General features: G+C 40.7%; 1 long non-coding RNA gene across 19 annotated transcripts in view; it reads left to right on the plus strand.

The window, feature by feature from the left end:
- LOC106505633 (uncharacterized) overlaps positions 1-27,576 on the plus strand; it is a 396,539-nt gene that overhangs the window by 227,061 nt on the left and 141,902 nt on the right. For 12 of the 19 annotated variants that reach the window (XR_014823460.1, XR_014823478.1, XR_014823466.1 and 9 more), the window contains one exon: positions 26,303-26,545. The exons of the other annotated variants lie outside the window; for them this stretch is intronic. This is a non-coding gene — a long non-coding RNA (uncharacterized LOC106505633). The remainder of the gene's footprint in view (positions 1-26,302; positions 26,546-27,576) is intronic. 19 annotated transcript variants of the gene reach the window in all.

Genomic DNA, 27,576 nt, shown 5'->3' on the forward strand with positions numbered 1-27,576 from the left:
ATTAAAAAGTAATATGTTGGTGTGGAGTAATTGGAATACTTATGCACTGTTGGTGAAAATGTAAAATGGTAGAGTAACTGTGGAAAACTAAAAATTAAAAAGAAAACTACCACATGATCCAGGAATTCTGGGTATATTTTCGAAAGAGTTGAGAGTTGGGTCTCAAAGAGATTGGTGCACCCGTGTTCATAAAGGAGCGTCATTCACAGGAGCTAAAACATGGAAGAAACCCAAGAGTTTATTGACAGATGAGATAAGCAAAATATGGTATATTCATTCATGTGGTATATTCAACTGAATATTCAGCCTTAAGAAGGAAGGAAACTCTGACACATGCTACAACATGGATGAAACTTAAGGACATTATTCTAAGTGAAATAAGCTAATCACAAAAGGAAAAATACAGCATGATGCTGCTTATATGAGGCACTTAGAGTGGTCAAGTACATTGAGACAAGAATGTAGACTGTTGGAATGATGCTCACCAGAGACTGGAGGGAGGAGGCAATGGGGCGTATTTTTCAGTTGCCAAGATGAAAAGAGGTCAGGAGATGGATGGTGGTGATGTTAGCACAACATTATGAAAGCGTTTAATACCACTGACCTTTACACTTAAAATGGCTAAAATGTCAAATTTTATGTTACATATGTTTTTAATGCCAATTTAAGAATTTGGGGAAATATCTGGCACAAAATCAAGGATCCTCTGTGAAGGGCACAAAATAGAGATGGTCTGGTTATGCTCTGGTTAAGTGGAATATATAATTCCATATTAAAAATTCCTACTTCAAAAAAAAAAAAAGACTATTAGTAGCATAGAGTGTTTTACACTGGAATCAGAGTCAAGAGAATGGGTTCAAATCCAGTTTAGCCACTTCCTGGCCAGTGATTAGTAATATCTTCATCCTGACCCTCAGTTTTCTCATCAGTACAAAGGAAATGATGAACATGGTTTTGCTGGATTATTACAAGGTGAGAAAGAGATTGGGTGAGAATTAAATGTTGATTATGTGTTCCAGTTGCCTGGTACTGAGCTTGGTATGTATATATATTAGCTTGTATCTCTATATGAGACATTGCCTGATAGACACACAGAAAGATGAAGGGTGATTTTTTAAAGAATGGTAACCACATCTCCATCCCTAGCAGGATAGAAGATCATCTTCAACAGTGGCTGGTGGATTTAGAATTATAGGTATAGAGCAAAATTTCATGAGCCTAAGGATAGGGCAAAGTGTTTAAAACTTTTTTTTGGATCACGATCTTCAGAAAGAAATTCATTATATGTTGTGAGCCAGTAATACACTCTGCTCTTTTCCATTTGATCTGATTCCATTTCATTAAAAAAAAAAATCTCGTCATGACTCACCAAAGTGATTTCCTGACCCTAAGGTCACGACCCACAGTTTGAAAAACAACTGATTAGGAAATTCACATGCAAGTCCTTCCAGGAAGTCTTCCTGAAACATCCTCACCCTATGGAGGTTGTTCCCACACTTGAATTTCCTTGGCTTATTTGCTTCCAGGCTGTGCCTTATCATCAATTCATTAACTCTTCTCTTGCCAACCTAGAAATGTTCACTGCTGGTGTTTCCTTCTTATGTTACCCTCTTTCATTACTTTACATCCAGAAGACTTGATTTAAGATTCTGGGACAGTTTAATATATATTTATGGTGATGGAGGAAGGGGTAGGTGGCCAGTGAAACTAGCATTTTTTACAGATTAACCCGTGTTGGCTGAACACTGGCACTGTGCCTTGCGCTGCGCGAAGCTTAGGAAGAGAATTAGGCTCTTCCATGTTCTCAAAGACTTTGAGGCTGGGCATGAGCTCAGAATGAGGGAGCAGAGCACACACTCTTGAGTATGAAAACTCTAAAGGCTTCTGAACAGAGACATGGTACAATCAGATATTTGTCCTGTGCCAAATAATCCTCCTTAGCAACTGAACAAGAATGAATTGCCTACTGGCAGAAGAATGTACTTTCCATGCTCACTTGTGGGAAATAACCTTTGCACAGAGAGCTCACCTTCCTGTGTGAAGTGCACAGAAATCAGGAAGCTTCCCTCTGCAGGTACTGAATTCTAGCAGGTAGGCAAAGGAATTGATTGTGTTTCTTGAGAAACCAACCCATTGGTGAGTTCATAGGAGCCCTGCTAATGCAGAGAGCGGTGGGCTTGTCAGGAGGCAGTCAGCACTGGACTACCCTGTTCCCTTTACCTCCTTTAAAGCTGTTTGACTATGGAAATGTTTCTTTACTTCCCTGAGCTCCTCTTTCTTCAGTGTAAAGTGGACTGATAATAATACCTAGAGAATAGGGTTGTCAGAGGCAAATGAGATAATGCACATAAAGCCCCCAGTACAGTCCCAGGCATATTAGAAGTCCTTAATAAATGTAAGCTAGGGTTATTATTTTTCAACACTCAATACAGAATAATTGAAGGGAAAAAGGCAGTCATCTAAAACAGCTTTTCTTCCATCAAGCCAAAAGGACATAGTTTCCTAGTGAGAAAATGTGGATGTTTGGTCCTGATTGCTCCTGGAATAACACAAGATTTTATCTCCAGAGTCTCTGTTGTGCCAATGTGCACATGTTACTTGCTGAGGCTCATCTCTTAGCCCCGCAGATGCTGTCATTTGGCTCCTGGGCCTGCAGCCTTGTAGAAGGATGTCTCTGGCTTCAGGCACCTGCCTTTTGGGGGACCTCCCAAGCTCAGAAGACTTCAGGCAGGTTCTGAAGCTTCTAGGAAGCAAGTTTTGATAGATAGTCTCTGGAGGGCTTCAGTGTCTCCTCTCCCCTCTGCTCTTCTGGCTTTACTACACAAGCCACCCATACCTGTTCCCCTGGGAAAGCACACCCTGTGGGCCTCTACCTGTTCCAGTTCTAGCCAGCTCCCAAGGCCTTCCTTCATCCTCCATGCAACTGTCCCAGAGGACTCTGGCCTGTATCAATCATTCCTTCCTCTGAAGTCTTACAGTAAAAATTTAGCTATAATTGTGCTATCCAACAAAAATGTAATGTGAGTGAGACACATTATTTCACATTTTCTAGTAGTTACATTAAAGAAAGTAAAATAGGTGAAATTGACTTTAAGAATATATTTTTAAGTCTGGCATGGATTTTACACTTATAGTCCATTTCCCATTCGGACTCGCCACATTTCCTGCCCTCAATAGCCACATGTAGCTAGGAGATTTTGACAACTTAGTACCCAAAAGAGTAAAATAGTTCATTAATAATTTTTCATATTGATTACATGTTGAAATGATAATATTTTGGCTAGATGAGGTACAATAGAATATAGTGCTTCTATTGAATCCTCTCTGGCTCTTAAGTTTCCATAACTGGGTCTGCCTTTGGGACCAAGAGGCAGGTTGGACAGGGAGAAAAAAAGAAATCCACAGTTGTTCCTCCCATGACTTCAGACCACAGTTCCTCTGGTTAGAGAGGTTTCTCTTCACTCAAGCTTTCAGATACCTGCCTAAACTCTGCTGCTGTTGCCAATGACCAGGATCAAAGCTCCTGGAAGTGAAGCCTGCCTGAGGGCTGGAGTAGCAGAGGAAGGAAAAACACAAAAAAATTACAAGGGATTGCCTTCACTCTCTCTGTTCTTAAGGAGCCACTTCATGCTCCTTGGACCAGAAGGAGAAGTTTCTCTCTGTGCCCAGGTGCTGTGTCAGAATTCAGGTGGCCCTTGAGCCCAGGCTAGGAGACGTGGGAGTGAAAACCCCAGGAAACCATGGTCTCAATTTTCCCTAGAGTTACAGTTTCCTTTCCCAATCCACCTGCTACCATTTCTTTTCAGAGGCCTCAGATAGACATTCTACGCATTTTATCCAGGGTTTTTGGCTGCAATCAGTTTGAGAAACAAACTAGAGGGTGCTTACTCCATCTGAACCAAAACCAGAATCCTTAAGACACATTTCTTTCAGTGTGTTATATTGCGCTCAATCCCTATGACTTGCTCATCTACAAATGGACTCTAGAGAAACTTTAGATTGGATTAATTAGAATACCATATTCCCAGACCATGCCAAGTATCCATGATAATCCCATACTTAGAATGGAACAGAACTGCTTTTTGCATTAAAAACAGACACAAAGGGATTTCAACACTTATCCTTGAGTCGGAAATGAACTAAGAGTCACGGTTGACTTTTTTTCTTCGTGAAAAGTTGAAACATCAATTACGCCACAGTCTTGACTTTGTCACATATGTATTTAATTAGGTAATGTATATTGCCTCCATGTTTTCAGACTGCATTTTTGTAAACATCTGACTTGATAAGGCAGCTGTGGATTTTATTTATTTGGAATCTCTAATATTCACTCTTGGTAGCCTTGAGTGTCCTTTTATGGTAGACAATAGATTTTGAAGTTAAGTTATTAAGGGTGTATTGCTGAGAAGCAATACATCCATTTATACAAGTAAACTAATTTCCAGAAGTATTGTCTACCTAACCCAAAAGGAAGTGATCCACACCTCTAAAATTATTAAAGGGCCAGTCATCACTTTGGACACATTATGTGCTCAAATACTCATGCAGAGCTGATAATGTACTGATAAAGATGAGCTAAATTCCAGCAAAAGTTGTGAAATAATATGGTGGTTAAAAACATTAAAAAAATAACATAGTTATTGGAAATGATAATACAGATATTTGCATAGCAATATGTGCCACATGAAATGTTTTTATTCAACTGATTATTCATTCTTACAGTCATCATTTATGAGATGTCTATGATGTGTAATCACTTTGCTAGACACTCTCATAGTCATAATTTGTAACCCCAGGTGAGCTCTGCTTTCACCAAATCTTGTATATAAATGTCGGAATGGACAGAACAGATATAGTGAGATCCTGATGAAGAAAAATGTTTGAGTCTTTAACACACTTTCTTTTTATAAACATTAAAGCTACACACATTTGGGGAGATTGTATACCCCAAGGATAAGGGGCAGAGGAGGCATGGGTTTTAGAATCAAACTCCTAGCTTCAAATCCTTGAAATTAATTTAAACCTCAACTTTGTCATCTGTAACTTTTGGAAGAAAGCGGTATGTATGTCAAAGAATTGTGGACAAGCACACATAATGTAATGGAGTTCAAGTACATAGCACAATCAAGCACAGGGTAATTACTTATTAACTACTCTGTAATAAGAGGTTTATTTGCACAGCATCTAAAATAAATTATTTCTCAAAGGTTGAAATACACATATTTTTCAAATATACAGGTATGTTCTATTACCTGTGATGTTGAAGAAGAATGACTACATCAAGGAATAAGCTTGGTAGGGAATATGCCAGCATCAGATATATGAATTTTCATGTTTTCACAATGCTGAGCCTCAAATGAAATCCTTTTTAACGTATCTTATTTTCTTGTACTATTTTTACTTCATCACTTACTAAGCATCTACAATGTGTATCTGAGGATCTGCAGAACCCATGTGAGATATAATCCTTGCTCTCACAGAGTTTACCTGCTAAAAAGACAAGACATATATTAACAGGTAATTTTTGGGAATGAGGATTCCCATTCTAAACAGTGCTAAACTGTGCAACAGAAGGAAGGAAAGTCCATTCACTTTTTTTTTCCTGTGTTGCTCATTGTGTGGTAGATTTAATGAGATGAAAATACTTAGATTTTCTTACACTTTCAAGTACGATTGAGCCTATCATTTAAGTGAGAAGAAAGCAAAGCTGAGATATCACCATACTGAGATAATTTAGAAAGCCTGTAATCATTACAATGGTAATATCATTTGCTAAGTACCTACTGAGTGAGTGCTGGTCTATGTGCTAAGTATTTTCACATTTAATCTACACAATGAGGATGTATTCTTACCTCCATTTCACCTCTGTCATCAATGAGGCTTAAAAATGCTTCGTGACTTGCACAAAGCACAGGGAGCAAAGCCTGGGTTTAAACCCAAGACTGTCTGCTTTTTCAACACTATTTATTCCTTAGCTCAACTCAAGAATATGCAGTGCTGTAGAATGCAAATGTCTGTTCCTTACAAAAACCTTCTCCGCTATTGTTATCCTTCCTTCAACAAGTGAAGTTCTAGTGATACAAGTGTGCTACTGGTACCTCACTCCCCTCACTTGCGGCTCTGGCAAACATCGCTACCTCACAAGAATGCTTGCTTCCCAAGAAGCTGGATTGAGCCTCAGAATCCTTCTCAACACAGCACTCCAAAGAAGTCACTCTCAAGAAACTGACAATAACAAACACTAAAAGTCTATGACATGTCTCCCACAGCACCTTGTTAATGACTCTACTATCAGCATATATTTTGCTATGTTTCAATTATTTACTTCCCTTTTAGTTTTAGCTGTGAAACCTCACTGACAGGACCATTCATCTTTCTGAATCCAGCCTCCTGTGCATGGCGTACCACTGAACACATGGGCACCCTGTCAAAGTTCTGTTGGTCGAATATAAGTAAATACTTTTAGATTAAACCTATTTAACTGCCGAATGCTCAACATATGCCATTGGTTAATAATAAGACTAGCTAAACTTTTTTTTTTAAGCATTTACTATTTGCCATATACTGAGCAAGCCATTCACCTACATTAATTTGTTTTACTAAAACAATGATCCTGTGAGATGAATATATTACCCCTATTTTATAAAAGATGATACTAAAAGTTCAGAGAGCTTAAATGAATTGTACTAAATCACAGAACCCAATCCAGGTATTCTGACCTCCAAATCCATATTCTTAACCACTATACTGTACATAGCAGGAAACGCACATAAAATGTAATTTTTCATCTTACAATACATTATATAAATGTATTATTGCCCATTACTGGCTTTCAAAAACTTTTACCAGGTGATCGTTGAGCTTTATGTCCAAATGTTGGCAGAAAATCAAATACCTCCCATTGTTCTTTAGGTACACACGCGCACACATACACACACACATGCACACACATATTACACACACTTGCGAATTAACAGAGGACAACTGGATTAAGATCCTAGGGAAATCTCTCTCTCCTTCTCCAGTTTCTCACCACCAGATCCACTTTGGGGTCTACTCTGTGCTGGCCATGGGGACAGGTGCTGTGGGTGCAAAGATGAGTAAGACACATTCCCTGACATCAAAGTACTCCCAGTCTAGTGGGGAGGCAGCCTCCTAATGACGAGGGGGCTGTCATGAAGAGAAGTAGAAGATTCCATTGGGTAAATGAGGAAGCCACACTCAGTTTTGCCTGAGAGAATCTTGAACAATGAAGAAGAGACATCCAGGAGGGAAAGGAAGGAAGGGAACACCATAGAAAGAATATATACAACATAGTGCTTTGGGGTCTAAAACCAGGGCATTTCTGGGATGTGACTGTTGAGATCAAAGTCCTTAGTATGTACTTTTTAATCCCTCTCAAAATATCTGGATTTTTCAGAATAGAAACCAGGTAGGTTTTCCCTGGAACTCCAGAGTCTCAGGCATTGAGTCTACCATTATGCATGTGCTTCCTACACCAACACATGGAAATAGTCTTCTATTTATTTATTATTTTAATGCAGTGATTGATCATGGTTGTTGAAGGGGATCATGAGTTTTTGAGGAATTGAGTGTACCTTTTCCATACCCCAGGGGTCCACCTTCTGAAGTCAATGAATGCCTCACAAGCATACTCTTTCAGAACAAGACCTTCAAAATGAGGCACGTAACTTTCCCAATTTCCTACAAAAGATGTGATTCTAATGTCCTCAAGTGACAGCTGGTCTAATAATCTGCAAAAACGTGCTCCTTACACTCCGAGGTCAGCTTTGTTTCCCTTAAGAGTATTCATTCACACCAGTACCATCTGGAGCCCACATCCTCTATCTTCACTTCAAATAAATCCTAATTTACCTCAGAAAGGTTTGCCAAGAGTCTGCTTGCTAGAAAATGTCCAGTCTCTCCCCTTTGAGGCCTGCTTTTGCAATATATGACACCTTGGAGGCACTTAATAAATGACTGTCCATTGGGATATGACTTTGGGTGCTACAGAAGGTATCTGTTGCCACAGACATTGGGTAACTCTAGCTAAATTGTGTGTGTATGTGTGTGTGTGTGTGTGTGCGCACATGTGCAGGATGGAAGTCTGGCAAAATTATTTACTTTTCTTTTAGCTGGAGCATCCTAATCCAAATTAAATCTACATGGGCTATATCAACATTCTGACTCAATAATCCTGACATTCTGTTGCCAAACATCTTTTCAACTCTCGGAATTCGTAAAGTCTGGGGCACATTTTGATCTGATGATGTATATGTGTATAGAAAAAGAAGGGATGGATGTTTGAAGATGGACTTCAAATTCTGGGGGGCGGGGAGTGGGAGGTGGATCGTATGCTATTGTATCCCTGAACAATCCTGAGAAATGCTTTTGGTGAGTCTTTTCCACCACATGCTGGTGGCATGTTTGTGGCTGACACCATGCATGGGGGATACATGGGGCCTTAGTGCTCTTACTTGCTCTCTGGGACAACATAGGATTTCATTTTCAAAACAGGTCCATATAGGATTTCATTAATAATTCCAAGGTGTTATCTAAGCTCAGTCCTCAGTCCAGTGATTGCACTCTGGAAAATGCCATAAGCATTTGAGCTAAGTAAGCCACTTGAGAAAAGCAAGGAAGCTAACCCAGCTATATATATATTTTTTTAACCAGCTGTTTGACCCACTGATGCTTTGAGCACTGGTTTGCCTGCCAGGACTGGAAGTGGAACACTCCTGTACTTGTGCATTGACTTCCCCGAGAGAGCAGAAAAGCATCCCTTTCCTCTTTCAAGCAGACCCGGATGCAGAGTCAATCAGTTTTTAACTCCTTTGCAAGCTTGATTAATAGTCTTTAAAGTCAATTCCTGGTAGAATGTGGTTCCCACATATATAATTTTTTTTCAGAAATAGGGAAATGAGTAATTCCTAAGATTGGGGCCAGGAAGAAAATTTGGAACTTTACAAGGATTTTTTACTTTTTTTGGGGGGGGGGGACAATTATAAAAGCTATTAAAATAAATTTATTTAGAAAATAAATAATGCCATTATTGAATAATGTTTTACTAGTTTAAAAAAATCTAGTCTTCTAAATAAGTATTGTAAAAATTTAGGTGGGATTTTAAGGTATAAGATTTTTGCAGAATGTACTTTTTACTAAAAATCTTGTGATCACTTTCCTACATAATCATTTCCTAAATATTTTCAAAAATTTGATCTTCAAATGTGAGCTAATAATCCACAGAATCCTCTTTGAGGAACACTATGTAAAATCAAACCAGGAAACACATTATGGCACATGATAGAGAAGCCGCCAATAAGAAAGACCTGAGCCTGAACCCTGGTTCTCCCACTAGGCAACTGAATTTGCATAAACAACACATAAATAACATCATAATATTTACTGAGCATGTGCTATGTAGCACGAACTTTGCTAGGGCCTTACATGTATTAATTTCACTTAATTTAAGAACCCCATTAAGCTGGTATGATTACTATTCCTACTTTGCAGATGAGAATGCAAAGGCTAAGGAATGTTTACTATTTAATCTCACAAAGCAAATACATGAACTTGATCTGGCTTGTGTCCACTTCATCAGACTGAGTTCCTCTAGCTGCCAGAGATCTGACCCCTCTGGTCAGTTCCCCTGATACTTGGCTCCTTCTCACTCCCAGCCTTAGCACCACCCTCAACACTTATCCCTTCTCTTCACCCTTTAATGTCTTCCCCTACGTGACACTTACTCAAGGAAGCCTTCCTGGTACATCAATAAACACTCGCTTGGTAACCTACATTTTCACTTAGAACACTTAGGAGAGTTTATTTTTTTTTGTAACTATGAGTTCAATATCCATCTCACCTGCTCCACTGAGGCACTAAGAAACTCTCACATCTGTATCTCATCCCTCAGGGTGAATAATTGACTCATTAATGACACATCATTTTCAATTCCTTAACCATCAGTATTCTCAGTTCCCATCAACTCATTTCTAACCCGTGGCTTTCTGCATGACAAAGAGGAAGGTACAAGAAATGACTGAAACTGCCAAGTTAAATTGTAGGATTTGGGGTGACTAATCCTGGGAAGGAAGGCGTCTGGACGACCTTGTCCATTCTATGTTCCTTTTAGAACAGAGGCATGATTCTGGACAGACTATTTTTGCCAAGAGAACGTGCAGATGGCTGTGGAAGGAGTGCTGTTGCATTCACACCACATTTTTTTTTTTTTCTTCCGGCAACATAAAGCTTTAAGGCTACAGAAGTGTCCCCATGCAAAAATGCTAACATGCCAGGTCTCAGTCACAGAGCTTCTCCCATGGTGAGGTCAGGATGCAAGAGGAGGACACAATCTTAAAGTGTGTTGTTCTAAGGCCCAGTGATTCCACACACTTCCTCATGTAAAGGGGCACCATGGTCCTAGTCTCCACAGTGAAAAATAAAGGAAATGCTATATCAACTTTTGTCTTGAAATTCACAAGGCACATTAGCACATGAGAGAAGGCAAGAAGTCCTGCAGGGGGAAAAATTTTATTTCGCTTTGTTCAGTTCCTAAGTTTATTTGACTGTGTTTAGCCATAGAATGCAGTCTTGGATTAGACTGCACCACAAGCAGATTCTGAGATAAAGATTTAAGGGCCAGCAGTTGTATTTGGGAGGTGAGTTTATAGAAAGCACTGGAAAAGGAGACAGGAAGTGTGGTGGAAAGGCCAACCCAGGATGCATTCATGAGCAGATTTACTTCTGTGGGAAACTGGGGCTCCACCTTTTTGGGGATCAATGGGAAGGACCCACCTCAGGGGTGACCCATCTCAGGAGAGAGGGAGCTGGATATTTATCCACTGACTCTCATCCATCATAGATGAGGGTTGCTTCTGGGGTCACTAACTTCCTGGCACTTGCAGCCTGCCCTGACTGGCATCAAGAGAATGAGGTCAGGCAAAAAGTAGCTGGTGCATGTCACAGAGCAATTCCTGTATCTTGCATGGGAACTCTGAGTGCTGGGGGTGGGGGGAGTGAATAGGACATTGCAATGTCTGCTGCCCAGGTGGCACCTCTACATTTTTGTTTTTCATGCAGGACACCCATTAATGCCTGATGGGAGTAGTACTTGAGGGAATTAAGTACTACTTAATGAGAAATTAATTAGGAAAACAGAACTCCAAAACTGGGAATTCAAGCTGTTTAATGAATTCCAAGAGCTAACAGGTAGCTGAACACACAGAGTTAAGGCTATGCTATAGCTGGTAAAACTCCAAAGGGAATTCCTGGAAATGTCACCAAATACCAAACATATAAATCTCAAGGTTAAGCAGAAATAGCCTTAGGCAACCATAACTTATGGGACACTACATCAAAGAGCCTTTTAAGGATCCCAACTTAGAATCAGATTCTAACTTGGTTCTCCTGTGAAAGGGATAAGTCATCTTTCCCACAGTCAAGGAACAAGACAGGGCACACTTGGTCCTATGGATGGGGATGATCGGCTACATCACAACCTGCTAGAGGTTGTCACACAGACAGAGACACGGGCAAAGACAGAGAGATCCCAGGACCCCACTCCTAGGAATGGCTCTCCTTCTAGCAGAATTGGACTATGCAACATCAATAAACCAACAGAGGAAATAACTACCTGCTATAAGGGTTGTGAAGACATTTGAGAGGATAATGGGAGAAAGAGCAGCTGGAGGATGATGACTAGGTTGAGTGATCGAGAAGGGCATCTTTGAGGAGGTGAAATATGAACTGATGCATCCTTAATTCAATGGACCATGAAGGAGGAGGAAGAACAGCAAGTGCAAAGGTCCTGAGATGGGCATAAGATCAGCATATTTGAGGACTTGAAAGGGGGGTCCTCGAGTATCATAAGTGAGGAGTGAAGTGGGATTAGGGAAGATTGATGAATAAGCCCTCCGCTGGAGCTCACCTCACCAAGTGGACATTTGGTATGATTTCCCATCCATTTCCTTGTTCGCAAGGAAATAGCCTCCAAAAGCACTGGAGAACCTTGACTAAGGACCAAATGATGCTCCCATATTCCTTGATTTCTGAGAAACCTAAGGAAACCCATCAAGTCCTGTTTTTAGGCAGCCATCCTAATGGTTTCAAGCCACTTTCCAGCATTTCTCAGCAAGAATCACATGGCCTCACAAATTAAAACTAGTCCCTAAAGGTGAATGTCCATCTGCTCTTCAAAGGCCTGTGTCCTGGGCTCGTCCAAAGGCAATCATGTAAAGAGACTACACAGCATCTCTAGGGCCCACTGTCTATTGGGAGGAAGTTAGCTGAGTCTCCACCATTTAATCTCAACTGTGCCTTCAAGCCAGCACCTCTTGTTATCCCCCCAGGGTGGTTGCCTTCTAGAGCTACTCTAGAACTACAAGACTCCTTTGACTTCACCCTTGAGGATGATATTGAAGGGTCTGTCTCAGGAGTACACATGGCCATATGTGGTAAGAGAAGGCTGATGTTCCACCTGGCATGGTCAGGGTCAGCAAAGAGAGGGAAGAAGAGGCCAGCCCTTGGCCTCTGGGAACAGGGCCATCACAGGAGAGGCTCTATCACCCAGCAGAGCATCATCCTAGAGTCAGGACAAACCTCGATGCTATCGCATAGATGGTTACTGGGCCCCTGAAAGGGAAAGAAACAGAACACTGACCACTCCAAGTGGCCAGAGAATTTTGGGAGAAAGAGGCCAGGAGGAATGGATGAGCTCACTGGCTTGCTCTGCCTTGATGGCAGTTAATGGGACTGACCATGTGCCTGGAGGACCAGAAGCCTCCCTTGTTACACCTATGAGTCAGGCATTTTGAGACTGAGGAAGAGGTGAGACTGTGTCAAGTGATGGAGCCTTTGCTATCAAGAGATGTCAGGAAGAAATCTGGACCAATGGTCCCTTGTCTCTCAGGGCAACAGCATCTCTGAGGGCAGGATGTTGGGATGTCTTTACAGAAGTTTCTTTTTTCCAGCCTCACTACCTTCACCTTTTGCTCTGCTGTTCCCTGTGTATCTGGGTCCTTCTCTCAGAATCTTGTTTTTAACCTGCCTCTAAGCAGATGCTCTGTTTGAGTGTGAAGATCAATTCTTTTATACTTAACCTTGGGCAGGATGCTTCACTTGTGTGTGCCTCGGTTTCCCCATCTGTGACAGATGGATACTATCAGTACCTACTTCAAAGGGATTTTTTTGAAAATTAAATGAGTTCATACATAGACAGAATGGTGCTATTTTAATTTTTGGCATAGGGCAATTCTCTCTGGTCTCGCTAACTGTGGGTGGCAGCCTCTCGTGGACAAACTGGCAAATGACCAGAGTTCATTTCTTTGAACATTGGATGTTAAAAAATGTAAGGTCTCCTGGGTGCTGAAAATCTCTCAGATTCCTTTCCATCACAGTATGTTTCCAAACATATTTTAAAGCTTTTCAATCTTATCTGAAAATAATGGAAGCGCATTAAAAATTATTTAGAAAAAAATCATCTAACAAAAAGCAGATGAAATCTCATCACCAAGTAGGGGAAATATGATTTTTATCTGCCGGCATCCCTCCCTTTGAGGAGGCAACTCATGTGATTGCACAGTTATCCTGCTCAATCCATGTAGTTCGCACAGAGCTGACCCCACCACAGGCATGGGCCACTGGACCAGGCTGACTCTCCCCTAGCGTTTCTGCTAGAGCTACAGAGAGATGCTCTTTTCTTCTGGGACCCATGAGACATATGATTAATATGTTTGAAGTGTTGCATGGTGAAGAACAGAGAAGAAAGCAGATTCTAGTTTTCTGGGTTGAGAGAAAGAAGGGTGGGAAGTAAGATATCTCCAAGGATGGTTTGAGGACCTGAATAGAATGGTCCCTGGAACCATGACCTCTCTGTGAGCCAAAAAGTTCTGTGAACCAGTGTGCTTCTTTTTGAATATTTTGTCACTTAAACTCATTTCAGGTGAGACTGTCTTGTAAGCAAAAACATTTTGACCAACCAGCCAGCCATAACCATAGTCTATTTATACATATATATTTCCAGGCATTTTTTCCTCTCATTTTCTCCAAATACTCCCCCCTTTTTTAGGGCCACACCCAAGGCATATGAAAAGTTCCCAGGCTAGGGGTCGAATAGAAGCTGCAGCTGAGGACTATGCCACAGCCACAGACACGCCAGATCTAAGCCGCATCTGCAACCTCCACTGCAGCTTGTGGCAATGCTGGATCCTTAACCCACTGATCAAGGCTAGGGATCAATCCTATATCCTTGTGGATGCTAGTCAGGTTCTTAACCCATGGAGCCATGACAAGAACTCCTGCATACCTTTTTAAAAATGAAAATGGGATGTAATCTACAAATTTTAATATTTTTTCCTTTCCTGATTCTGTTACAAAATGCACTGACTATGATTAACGTCTAAGTCTTTTTGAGAAAGAATAAACTTCAGCCCCCACCCCAACTCTGTCACCTTTCCAACCACCAGGGAAGGTATTTCAGAGAGCAAGGGGCTATCCCATGACATCCTTGGATTGGCAGTTCCCTCCAAGCTCGTTCTATACTACTGGGGCTGGAGACCATCAGCTTTGATAGATACTTTGGTCTTAGGCCACCTTGGACTCCTTCCTGGTCTTTCAAAGCACTTTCTTTTTAAAATCCCCAAACCCAGCATTTTCCATAAATATTTTCCTACCTTTTTTTTTTTTCTTGTGTGGAAAGAGATTCAAGGATGAGCATACTGTATATTAATGATGGTCTAGAGACATGAAGCAGGGGCAACAGTTTCAGAAACCCAAAAAGATATGCACATAATATATTTTCCTGCCAAACAAGCATTTGGAGTGTAATAGAAAACTGAAACCACTGTAATAACGTGGTAGGAATTATACCTGTGATTCCTAAAGAAAACGTGAGATGCTGTGGCTATAGCTATCTAATTAGCTGATGAAATAGTATAGGGTACAGAACATTTGCTAGCAATTATGGCGCTTGCTTTGCTCTGCTTATAGCTCAAAAATAACAGCAAAGTTTGTTTTGCTAATCTCGCCCCTGGATTTGTGAATTATTGTTTTTATTATCTTAGAGATAGACGGGAAAGAAAAATCCAATGTGGGGGAATTTTTATAAGACAGAACACTTGAGTTGTCTTTGGATGTGGACACCACACTTAATTTAATAAAAACCAAAGCAGACCATGTTGGAAGCTCTTAGGAAGGAATGTATTTATAATGAGGGAAGTGCCATGGGTCAGAAAAGAAACACGGGCTTTGAAAATGAGGATGATGGTCATACCTGCTACACCTTATTCTGCTGGGTGATTCTGAGCAAGTTACTCAGGTTTCCTGGATTCCTCTGCCTAGTGGTAGAATCAAACCTGCTCTGCTCACCTCAGAGACTGAAGAAGAACAAAGGAAGTGGTGTGCATTAGACTACTTAGTTTTTTTAAAAATAAATATAAATAATAAGCCACAACATTATTACAAGAGTCAGAAAACAGCCTCTAGAAATTTATGCAGTGTTCATATACCTAACAGATAGGGTTAGTGCTATACTTCCTAGTTATTTTCTCCACCCTGTAGATTACATATCTCAGCTGTTTAAGGAATGGAAAGAAATTCAGCTTTAGGGTAAGACAGTCAGGGACATGAAATGCAACTCTGGCTGTGTGACCTTAGGGAAGTTAGCAACTTCTCTGGTCTTAGATACAGCTCTGTACAATGGGGATGAGGCCTAGCTCCCTGAAGCCTTTTTCATGGATAGCAGGTATATATATCATCATCACAATAAGCAATAATACTCAAATATTAGAATCCAATATGCTGATAGATAAATATACTGGTAATAGCAGTGATAATAACTTCCTAATAGCTGTTATTTTTTGACCAAATTCTCTGCCCTAGATGCCATTCTAAAATTTTCACATGTATCTGCGATACTTACAACAGATCTATGAGAAAGAATCTGTCGTTCTTATTTTACAGATGAGGCAACTGAGACATGGAGGGCTGAAGGATCTTGTCCAAGGCTACCCAGCTAACAAGTGGTCTTGCTGGGACTTGATGCAGGAAATCTGGCTCTAAAGACAACCCTCTGTATTTTTTTTTTTCTTTTTAAAGCCCCACCTGCAACATATGGAACTTCCTGAGCTAGGGGTTGAATTTGACTGCAGCTGAGGCTTAAGTCACAGCAATAGAAACATTAGATCCAAGCCTCATCTGAGACCCATGCTGCAGTTTGTGGCAATGTGAATCCTTAACTCACTGAGCTAGGCCAGGAATAGAACCCACATCCTCATGGAGACAACATCAGATCCTTAACCCACTGATCCACAATGGGAAGTCCTGCCCTCTGTGCTTTTATACTGCATTGTCTAACTGCTAACATTTATCGGGCATTTACATATAAGCTTAATTCTTCTAAGTACAGTTTGGACCTTGAACAACACAGGTTTAAACTGTGCGGGTTCACTTATATGCAGATTTTTTTCAATAAATACATAGTATATCACTACCCATCCTGAGGTTGGTTGAATCGGCATATATGGAAATTTGGATACCAAGGGCCAATTGTAAAGTTATACACAATGCTCAACTACACGGGTGGTTGGCACGCCTAAACTTCCCCCTTCACTATAATGTTTAGGGGCCACCTGCAGTTTACATTTATTAACTTTTAAAACACTCAGCAAACTTAGATCAGAGCTATTGTTTAGTTTAAAAAAAAAAAAAAAAAGAGGAGTTCCAATGATGGCTCAGTAGTTAACGAAACCGACTAGCTTCCATGAGGACATGAGTCCAATCCCTGGCCTCACTCAATGCATTAAGGATCTGACCTTGCCATGAGCTGTAATGTAGGTTGTAAATGTGGCTCGGATCCAGTGTTGCTGTGGCTGTGGCATAGGCTGGCAGCTACAGCTCTGATTTGACCCCTAGCCTAGGAATCTCCATACACCATGGGGGCAGCCCTAAAAAAAAGAAAGAAAGAAAGAAGGAAGGAAGCCCAGTTAAGTTTGATTTTTAGATAAATGGCAAATAATTTCTAATCATTTGCAATAATATGCAATATTTGAGATGTATCAATATTTTAAAATATGCATTCTTTATCTGAAATTAAAATTAAAATTTAACTGGACATCCTATATTTTATCTGGCAACCCTAACTTAGATGAGGCAGAAACAAATCAAGTTTCTGGTACCAAGTAGACCTCAGAAAATAGTAAATTCTATCATTATGGGTTTTTTCAGGTCATTTTCACATTTGTTTTAAATTATTTCTTCAGTTCACCTAAATTCAGAAGCTATATGCATGAATAGAATAATAATTTTGATGTATTAATAAAGTCTTAAAATAACAGTGCCTCTGTAATTCACAAAAGTTACCTAAACGGAACATAATGACAATCCTGTAAATTATATATCATGCCCATTTATTAATGAGAAAAGTGACTCTCAGCATGACTACATAATTTGCACAAATAAAAAAAAAAGTGGAGCATCACATTCTAGTCCCTAAGGTAAAAGTCGTCTTATTGCATATTAGGTTGTATGATGAAAATATGTAGGATTTTGCAGCCTGGTCCCAATTTCTGTCAATGGTAGGACACATATGAAAACTCAAGGCACAGTCACCTAGAGCAATAAAACCAGTCATCAGCAAAAGAAAAGGCAGAAGGAGAAAGCATCTTCAAAATCACTATTAAATTTAGCAATAGGAACAGTCATGCATATGTGCTTTTGCTCTTGGGCTCCAGTTATGCTTCTGTGATACCATAACCCTCAGTGATAAGTCTGGATAATTTGCATCTACTGAGAAGTGTTAACATTCCAGATACCTTGATAAGAACTTCACCATTCCAAAAAATAACCAAGACATAAAATTTGCACTGCACATATGGGAAAACTAAGGCTCTGAGAATTAAATCAGTTGCACTAGGATTAACCAGTTAGAAAGTGGCAGTGCTGAGCCTGCACCTCATTCTTATATTACACTTCAATTTATTTTCAGGACAAATACATGATACCTGTGCTACCATACTCTTTCCCATGCCCATTGCAGACATTACTAGTCAATCATGGAGTACTTTCCCTTTGAGCCTGAGTCCTGTTTGATCTCAGAATCCTTCTGCATACAAATTACTCTGGGCAGGCACTACTGGCTAACAGCCTCTGGCATTCAAGGTCATACATAGGCTACTCCTCTATCACCTCTTCCTGCTGAACACCTTTACCTTAATGGCTAGTGAAAAAAAAAAAAAAGATTCATCTCTGCATGCTGTGTGGTCAGTGCTACTTTCCAAAGACTGTCTGGTAACTCCTAGAAATGATATTCATCTAAGATGTGATGGTTCAGAGGCTGCAGCCCAACTACCACTTATAAAGAGAGGATGCCTTGTAAAGAGCCTGGGGCTCTCTGCCACCAAGCCAGTTGTGAAGCCACCATTTCCAAAGTGTTGCTGCTGTTGTGATGGTCTGTTGCTTACCACAGGAGGAAACCAGCACTTGACTCCATGCCAACTGTGGGGCTTGGAACCCCGCCTCCTCTCCGAGGGGCTAGGTTTCATGCTCAGACAGCAAGCTCTCACAAGCATAATGACTGGTTGGAGGCTGAGAGTGCCCTTGGATCATGACATGGTACAGATTTACAAAAGGAACTGGTCATTACCCTGGCTTCCCAGTCCTTCAACCAAGGCCAGATGGTTCACCTCTTCATGCCCCAGTGCCCCCACAATCCCCCTTCTAGCCCATATACATATAACGATGCTTTTCTTCTTTCTCTTTCTGAGGAGCAGGATTTAAGAGCTGCATGGACACACCCAAAGCATTGTTAGTGAAAGTTCAGGAAGAGCCCGTGAACCTAGTTAGGAATGAACAGAATCAAAATTCGAGTTGGAGGGGGAAAGAAAAGGGAATTTTATTCTTGGAGTTTGCCAATTTCTCAGACAACGGAACTCCAAGACCTCAGGAATAGGACCCCCCAAAGACATTAACCTTCAAACTCCACCCATCACTGCCAAAATCAGTATTGAACCAGTGAGAGAAGGGAAATGAGGCTCAGAGCCCCCAAAGAAAGTAGGGATGCAACAAGCTTGGGAAGGTGGTCAAAGGGTATGGTCATTGGAGGTGCTGTACAAGAAGAAAGGGGGACAAGACAAGTTCTAGAGCAGACAGCCAGGGCAGGAAGGTGGCGAGGATGAAGGGCGTGAATACCATGCACACAATAAAGAATGAGATTTGCATGTGAAGACCAACTCTTAGGCAGGGGCTAAGAGTTTAGACTCAAGTCCAACTCTGGAGATTGAAGTTGAACTCACCTCCTGTTACCTGTGCAGCCTCAGGCAAGTCACTTACATTCTTTCCTGTGAATGTAATGCCATAGTTTCTTCATCAATAAAATGGGCACACCATTAATAGTACATGTCTCATAGTGCTGATCTAAGAATTCATTCCTGTAAAGTGCTTGGCACAGAGTCAGGTACCTAAACAGCTCAAGATGTGAAAATCATCATTATCATCTAAGTATGTCCAACATATGTTATTCAGATAGTACTTATTTATTTATTTTCTTTTTATGGCTACACCTGCAGCATTATGGAAGTTCCTGGACTAGGGTTGAATCAGACCTGCAGCTGCACCTATGCCACAGCCCAGATCTGAGCTGCATCTGCAACCTACCCTGCAGCTTGTGGCAATGCCAGATCCTTAACCTAAGGACCAATGCCAGGGATCAAACCTGTATCCGCTCAGACACTACATCAATTTCTTAACCTGCTGATTTACAATGGGAACTCTGTTACTCAGATTTGTAAAGTTTCGTGATCCTGTTTATGAAATGATCCTATTTATAAAGAACATTTTCTTTTTAATATATACTTAATCAAAGAAAGGAAAAAATCAACATAAAACCTTTAAAAGACATTTTCTTCATATACGTATATATGAAGAAAGAAAGGAAAATAATCAACATAAAACATTTAAAAGATAGAGACCCAAAACTCTTAACCATAAAAGATAGAATGATTTTTTTCTGCTTTATATATTTCTATATCATCTGGTATTTATCTTTATGATGAGCATGTATCATTTTTATATGAAAATAAAGATAAAATGAAAAATTCAAATGACTTCTGGCCCTAAAACTTGGGGTACAATGTAGGTCTCGGAGGGACCTAGGTGGCCTGACATCCTTGACAAGCAGACATTCCCTGCCAACGCAAGCCTTAATGGCAAGAAAGACTGCTTGGTAAAAAGAATGACAGCAAAAAAGAGGATAGAAGCACTCAGTGACACGAAATGGGGCAAAATGTACAAGGTTTAAGGCAACAACACAACACCTAGTATTTTTCATGCCAAGAGTAGACATGACTTTCCACCATTTCTAATCAAATAAGGTGCTTTGTGTTGTCTTCTATGAAGATAAAGTTTATTCTTGTGGCTGAAGTTTGGTCAAGTAGAAATGTATCTTGAAGAACATTTTTAGAACCAATTTGCCAAGGAAAGAAGGATTTCTATTTCTTTTGTGGAAGTATTCTGAGCATAAGAAGATAATTTTGAAAAATATAAAGATGGGCCTGATTCATCAGATTGAGGTTTCTGAACCTATCCATTAATCCAAGAAGCTGATTTTAATTGACTAGAGAGGGACTAAGGTGTTTATTGCATTACTCTACTTGTGATGAGTATTAAAAGTATGATTTTCTGACCACCACTGGAGAGTGAAAAAAAACTTTCTTGTTTTTCTGTCTTTTGAAGAGGATGTTGACAAGGCATGAAACATGTGTAAGCACCTCTATTGTATTTCAGCTTCTGCTGACATCAATGAAGCCATGAGCTTAGTGTTCTTAAGTAACTCTGGGGACAGGGGATCCCAGGTGGTTTATCCTCATGGCTGCAAAGGATGTCAGCAGAGGCTTCCATCCCTTTCCACAGTCTCTTCCTGAAGGGCCCTTCTCCAGGTCTGCTTGTGAGTGCTCCAGTATAATGGCTGGATTTAGTCAAAGCAAGTTGTCCAAAGATGAAGGCAGGACCTATAATACCTTTTATAACCTAGCCTGAAACTCACATACTAGCTAAGAAATGAACATGGGCAAGCCCTGATTCAAGGTGAGAGCCCAATACACAAAGTGAAGAAGAGCGGGTAAGGATTATTGGGAGCCACCTGGAAGACTAGCTACCATAGGCACCAATAGAGACTGAAAATTTTTTGAACCTATTGGAAGCAATGTTGGACAGAGATGACACTTGTGGCAGACCTTTTCAAAGCCTGGGTTACACACTGGAAGTTTTGTAATCCCAAGACCAGATACCAAAATGTCTTGATGTAGGGATCGATGGTTGGACCTCTAAAGTGTGTGCTGGCTTTACATTGGACCTATTTCTCAGTTATTTCTAAGCTTAGGACATTCTGCCCTAGAACTAATTGAAATATTAGTGAACAGATTGATTCCTTCAACTGAATGTTTATGGAGTAGCTGCTATGTATTTGATAGAATGCTAGGCTCTTTAGTTACCCTTAACAAATAGCACCTGTCCCAATGAAGGCTGTCCTGATTAATGAATTATAAATTTTTAAGCAAAAAAAAAAAAAAAAAAAAAAAAGAAGGCGGCGGGGGTGGGGAGTTCCTGTTGTGGCTTAGCTGTAGCGAACCCGACTAGTAACAGGATGCAGGTTTGATCCCTGGCCTCGCTCAGTGAGTTAAGTATCCAGCATTGCCATAAGCTGTGGTGTAGGTCTTAGATATGGCTCAGAGCCTGCATTGCTGTGAGTATGGCATAGGCTGGCAGCTGCAGCTCTGATTCCATCCCTAGTGTGGGAACTTCCATATGTCTCAGGTGCAGCCCTAAAAAACAAACAAACAAACAAAAATTAATAAAAATACAGTTTTCACAAGAAAAATCATAGGATGCCATGAGGACTAAAATTAGCCAGCAAGTGCCAGGGAAGTGATATTAAACTGGGAAATGAGGAGGAGGATATGTCCAGAGAAAGGAAGGAGGAAGAAGGAGTTGAACGTAGAGGGAACAGCATATGGAAAGGCCATGAGGTGGGAATAATAAGATGGGGTCCTCTGAATCCTGAACTGCCTGGCCTATACTTAGCAAGTTACTGATAACTCTGATTCACCTGACTTGGGGTTTGATTATTGGGACAAAATTCTTCATCATTTAAATAGTAAATTATTTCTTCTCTCAGTTCTGGATAAAGACATTCAAGTTGTTTTCCAGACACCCAGGGTATCAACCCAAGGTTTGGGGAGCACGTTTTAGGAAAAGAAAACTTTATCTATATCTCCTAGAGTAGGAAAAACATCTGAATTAGAGCAGAAAATAGAACTGGCAATTTTACTGCCAAAAGCTCTGGTTCCTTTCAATGCCTAAAATTAAACTGAGCAGTTCAAGAAACATTGTGATATGGGTATTGAAATCTCATGACCCTTGACATCAAAGCCATCATTTTACACAGGCAAATCCTTACGAAGGGACCCTCAACTACATGTATAGATGATCAACTTCATTCCTTGTCTAGGCCCTTCAGCTATAAAGATCAGAAAGGAACAAAAGCAAAACCATGTAATGGTCCCTTTAAGATAAACCTGGCAGTGTTTAACCAGAAACACAGTAACCAGAAATTACTGACTGTTCTAGAAATGACATTCTGTGTTCTGCAGTAAGGAGGAGAGCTTTTTCGTGTCTGTCTTCTCCCCTCCCATTTGGTTATAACAATGAGTCACCTTTACCTGCAAAGCTAGACATGTAGATTCGCTTCTTGTGCCAGAAAGGCAAACCACTTGTTGGCTGGGATTTAAAATGAAAAGGGGAAAACTATTTAATTTACAGATTTAATTAAACATGAAAGCTTCCAGGGAGGAAAACGTATTCCCCAACCTCCACCCTCCCACTTTTAAAAATGTCTCCAGTGATCTTCATTCCAAAGAGGCTACATACATTTGAGAACTAATTTTTAACAATGTGTGTAAAGCATCAATTTGCCCCAAATCAGAAAAACTCTGTAATGAAAACTGGTCTAGACAAAACTTGGAGAGTTGTCTGAACAAACCACACCTCTAAAGGGTGTTCATATATTTAAACATTTAAATGTACAGGCTGAATCTTGTGCCCACCTCTCTTTGGCCTCTATGGCACAGTGAAGGTGAGGTATTGGAAACATAAGCTCAGAGGTTTCCTAAGATATAAGGTTTACATCAGGCCTGAGTTAGCCTCCTAAAACAACCCCTCTCTCCAGCCTTTTTTTCCCCAAACCTGATCTTCCCAGCCAAGAAACCTGACCCTTATTTTCATAATGCTTCAGGCATGCATAGCAAAGAGCAGTTCTTTCTGCCCCTATAGTTTAGGCAGGACCCCTCCATCTGAGCTGAAAAGTTAGAATTTCACCTCTTTGTCTTTATGAAACTGAGGAGTCAGAAAGAAAGCAAGAGGGGAACTCCTACGACACCTTTCCAAAAATAAAAGAAAGTGGAAAATGAATGTGAGCACATATGCTTTTCAAAATCTCTCTCAATGAAGTTAATAGAAGTGTTGGTATATATGTATTTCAAGCTATTCACGGGGTTCTCTGGGCATGGATGGATTGTTTTATAACTTACTCCAAGATCTCTTTAGCATCTGCATATTCAACTTTAATTAAGTTTCAAGTCCTGAAGCCCAGTTTTCTCAATTTTAATGAAATGTGTCCAAACGTGATTGCCATGACTAAGTGACAATGGGAGGCTAGGCTCTTGGTTAGTGGAGGTGGTGGTATAAGATGACAAAAAGTTTATAGCATACAACTGAAGGGGGGGTGGTGAATTGAACCCCTCATGAAGGGGAAGCACATTTTCTGTGTGTGTCTGTGTGTGTGTATGTGAACCAAGTCTCTTTTCTTAGAAAAAGGATGATGTTTGAAACTCAGGTAGATTTTTTCAGAGGCATGTCGTTCAACAGGAAATATTACCTAAATGAGATTGTTTGTCTAATAGACCAGAACTGTTTTTAATTCTATGCTCTGCACTGTTAACATTCAACAAATGAGCAGCAATATTACTACAGTGATAAGAGGTTGATGGAGTTCCTTACTCCACTTATTGCTGCATTCAGGGCTTTGTCTGGAACCTAGATGGTCACAATGAAAAAAGGCAGACACTTTTAAAGGGACATTCGTGTCCAAATCTGCTTATATATTCCTTTTATACCACCCACAACAAGACTTCTATTTTCTTTTTAATTTTCTGATAAATTTCTCTAATACATTGGACCTTCAGTACCAGTTTCTTCATCCTCACTTTTACAGAGATTTTTATCATTTCTTAATTCATTCCCACAGAGAAGACAATGGCATCCAGAAAGGTACTGGGGATTTGTCTTTCTGTCTGCTCAACATATCTCCCTTCATCACAAAATAATCCCCCTTGGAGTTTCTGCAATGGTACAGTGGGTTAAAGATCCAGCCTTATCTCTGTGGTGGCTCTGACTCCATCCCTGGCTCAGGAATTTCCATGTGCAGCAGAAACAGCCAAAAAAAAAAAAAAAAAAAAAAAAAAAAAAGAAAGAAAGAAAAAAGAAAATCCCCCCTTTAATTTCAGAAATACTCCTTTTATAGCTTTTGGTCCTAATGGGAGTTGTCACTTTAACCCACCTGCCTGTTTACATGGATGGGCATGTTGGGCATATGATCCAGCCGGGCCAATCATCAGGCCACACCTGGGATTGGCCTGAGAGATTGACATGCAATCAGTTTAAGCCAATGAGAGTCCTGTTTGGAGTTGATACAGAGAAACCCTTTGGCTCTGGTGAGGACATTGGTAAGAATCGAGCTTGGAAACTGCCCTAGAATCTGCCTCTGGCCAGGGCAGGAAGCTGATTGAGGAAAAGGAGCCAACATTCAGAAAGAGATAGGGAAGAGAGAGGGAGATAGTAGATTTGAAGTCTGGCTTCTGACATTGTTCATTCAGCTTTTACTTCAAATATGTGGGCTACCCAGCATTCTTTGAGCTAATTACCCTCTCCTACTCCTTTGATTGTTTGCGCTGGGTTTCTGTCACTTCTTCATTGGTGCAGGCCCTGATTGCACCAAGAAGCACCTTGCATAGTGCTCTGCACATGGTGGGCACCTAATGTAGGTAAATAAAAGGGTAAATTTTTGTTTGTTTCTAACAAATGAACTTAAGAAAACAGAAGAGGAGATTCTTCATTGGATGACTGAATTTTTTTTTTTTTTCTTTTGAGGGGTGTGCCTGCAGCATATGGAAGTTCCCAGGCTAGGGGTCGAATTGGAGCTGCATCAGCCGGCCTATACCACAGCCATAGCAATGCCAGATCCGAGCCGCATCTATGACCTACCCCACAGCTGAAGGCAATGCCGGATCCTTAACCCACTGAGCGAGGCCAGGGATGGAACCTGCATCCTCATGGATACTAGTCAGGTTCATTTCCACTGAGCCTCAAAGGGCAACTCCCGAATTTTCTTGCTATTATTAGCACTAATACATTATGTCAGGATCTATTAATATTTCAGGTCTTATTATGTGAAGTGATTAAAAATATAGACTGATGAAGGCCAGTGGAAATACAACTTGAGCCACATATATAATTTCAAATCCTCTAGTAGCCACATTTTAAGATGTAAGAAGAAGCAGATGAAATTCATCTTAATATTCTACTTTATTCAACTCAATATATCAAAAACATAATTTCATCATCTAATATAAAATTATTCATGATATTTTAATATCCTTTTAATTTTTGTACTCAGCCTTGAAAATCCAGTAAGTATTTTATATTTAGAGTACATGTCAGTTTGGAAAAGCCACAATTCAAGGGATCAATAACCACATTTGGTTTGTGGCTACTATACTGACCAGCACACTTATATTTCCTGATTTTAATTCTCATTCCACCACTAATGCATCCTAGGACTGGGGAAACCTATTTGGTATATTTGAGCCTCAGTGTCGTCATCTGTAGGATGGGGATGATAATAATCATCCTGTCAACCTAGGGTGGATAAAGACATGGAGATGAATGGGTTGTATGAAGTTCCTTTCAACACTGAACTAGACTCTAGCAGAGAGTATAGGCAACTTAGTGGTGTAAGTATAGGCAAAGAAAATAATGTCAGATGGAGCTAGAAAGCAATTTAACAGATTATTTAACAAGTCACTATGTGGGGGATGGAGAATGAGGCTGCTGAAGTCCCTTAGAGCAGGTTATCAGGGTGGGCCTCTCCAAGAAGGTGTTCACCTGGGAGGTGAACAGTGAAATGCAGTTAGCCACATGAACATCCAAGGTAGAAGGCCAGGATCTGTGTGCCTAAAATCCAAAAATTGTTTTCCAGAAAGAAAATACAGAAATAAGTATCATGGCGGAACCCATATGCCCACAGCCGGCACCCCGTCGTTTTCTGAGTTGCAGTGTGATGAAATGCTGCTGGCAACATCTGCTTAGTGAGGCAGGAGCCTCCTCCTCTCAAGCAGCCCCTGCATCTGTTCAACCCCCCAAGAGAGAATGAAAGAGAGAAAACCAACTCTACTGACAGAAGGAAGAACAGGCCTCGGTGGCATGAAAAAATCAAAGCAAGGTAATTTCAGGCCACCTGAGATTGGCATAAGCTGGTACAGGTGCTATGGGGCAACCCTGCCAGGACTTCCTCACTGACATGGGGTTTCAGGACAGTCCTGAGCTTGTGAGCTCCTGCAGAGATGCACTCTCTGGGCGGTGCACCTCTAGTAGTTGCTGCTGCCAAGTGCCAAATTGTCCTGGCGCAGGGCTGGGCCCGCTGCTGATGTTTTGTGTTTATTCCCTCTGCTGATTTCTCTTTGAAAGCAAATTGCTTCCCCAGGCTGTTTCTGACACATCACAGGCAGCTGGTCTGGCAGCCTCTAGAGTGGTTTGGGTTTGCTAGACAGGTGAGAAAGCTTGAAAAGTTTAGCTGCTCCCCACATCATAAAGGGGTTAAGAATAAGGTTTGTGCCAAGAGCTGGCTCAATGCCCAATTTGCATCAACTCCTTTCATCCTCCTCAAGACAACCCCAAGAGAGAGGCCCTACTGACTCCCATTTTTCAGTAGAGGAAACTGAGGCTCAGAAAGGTTGTCATTTTCTCAAAGCCACAAAGCAATAAAGTGATGACTCAAAATTCTTTGATTATTTCTCCTGCTCTGTGCAGAAGGGGAAGAGTTTAAGCTGGAGAGAGGGCAAGGCCACAGGGAGTCATGGGACAGTCTGTGAGTCTTTCATAGGTGAGAAACCCCAGTGAGGAAAGAACTTGAACTTGACCCTATTCAGACTCTGACTTCACACACCCAGGTCATTTGTTTACATTTTTCATTTTGTTCCTGAGTCCGGTCCAAAGACAACAGGTAATACTTAGAAAATACACACTTTAAGGGCATAGGGAGGATATCAGTGGGAGAAACATCCAGAAAAAAAGGAAGGAAGAATTTGGATCAGTACTGTAATGCCAGATGCTGAATTCATTAATAAAAGCCTTTATGAGAGTTTTTAGAAGCACAAGATCCTAAGATGAGGACCCAAACTCGAATGAGAGATAGAAAGCAAAAACAGATTGCAGCACTCATCCTCAAAAGGTCATACTTCCAGCCTGCAGCAG

Source organism: Sus scrofa, chromosome 13, assembly GCF_054392235.1.
Source record: "Sus scrofa isolate SSC_HxYL_T2T_F1_AM1 chromosome 13, Sscrofa_HxYL_maternal_Yorkshire_Landrace_v2.0, whole genome shotgun sequence".
NCBI lineage: Eukaryota > Metazoa > Chordata > Mammalia > Artiodactyla > Suidae > Sus > Sus scrofa.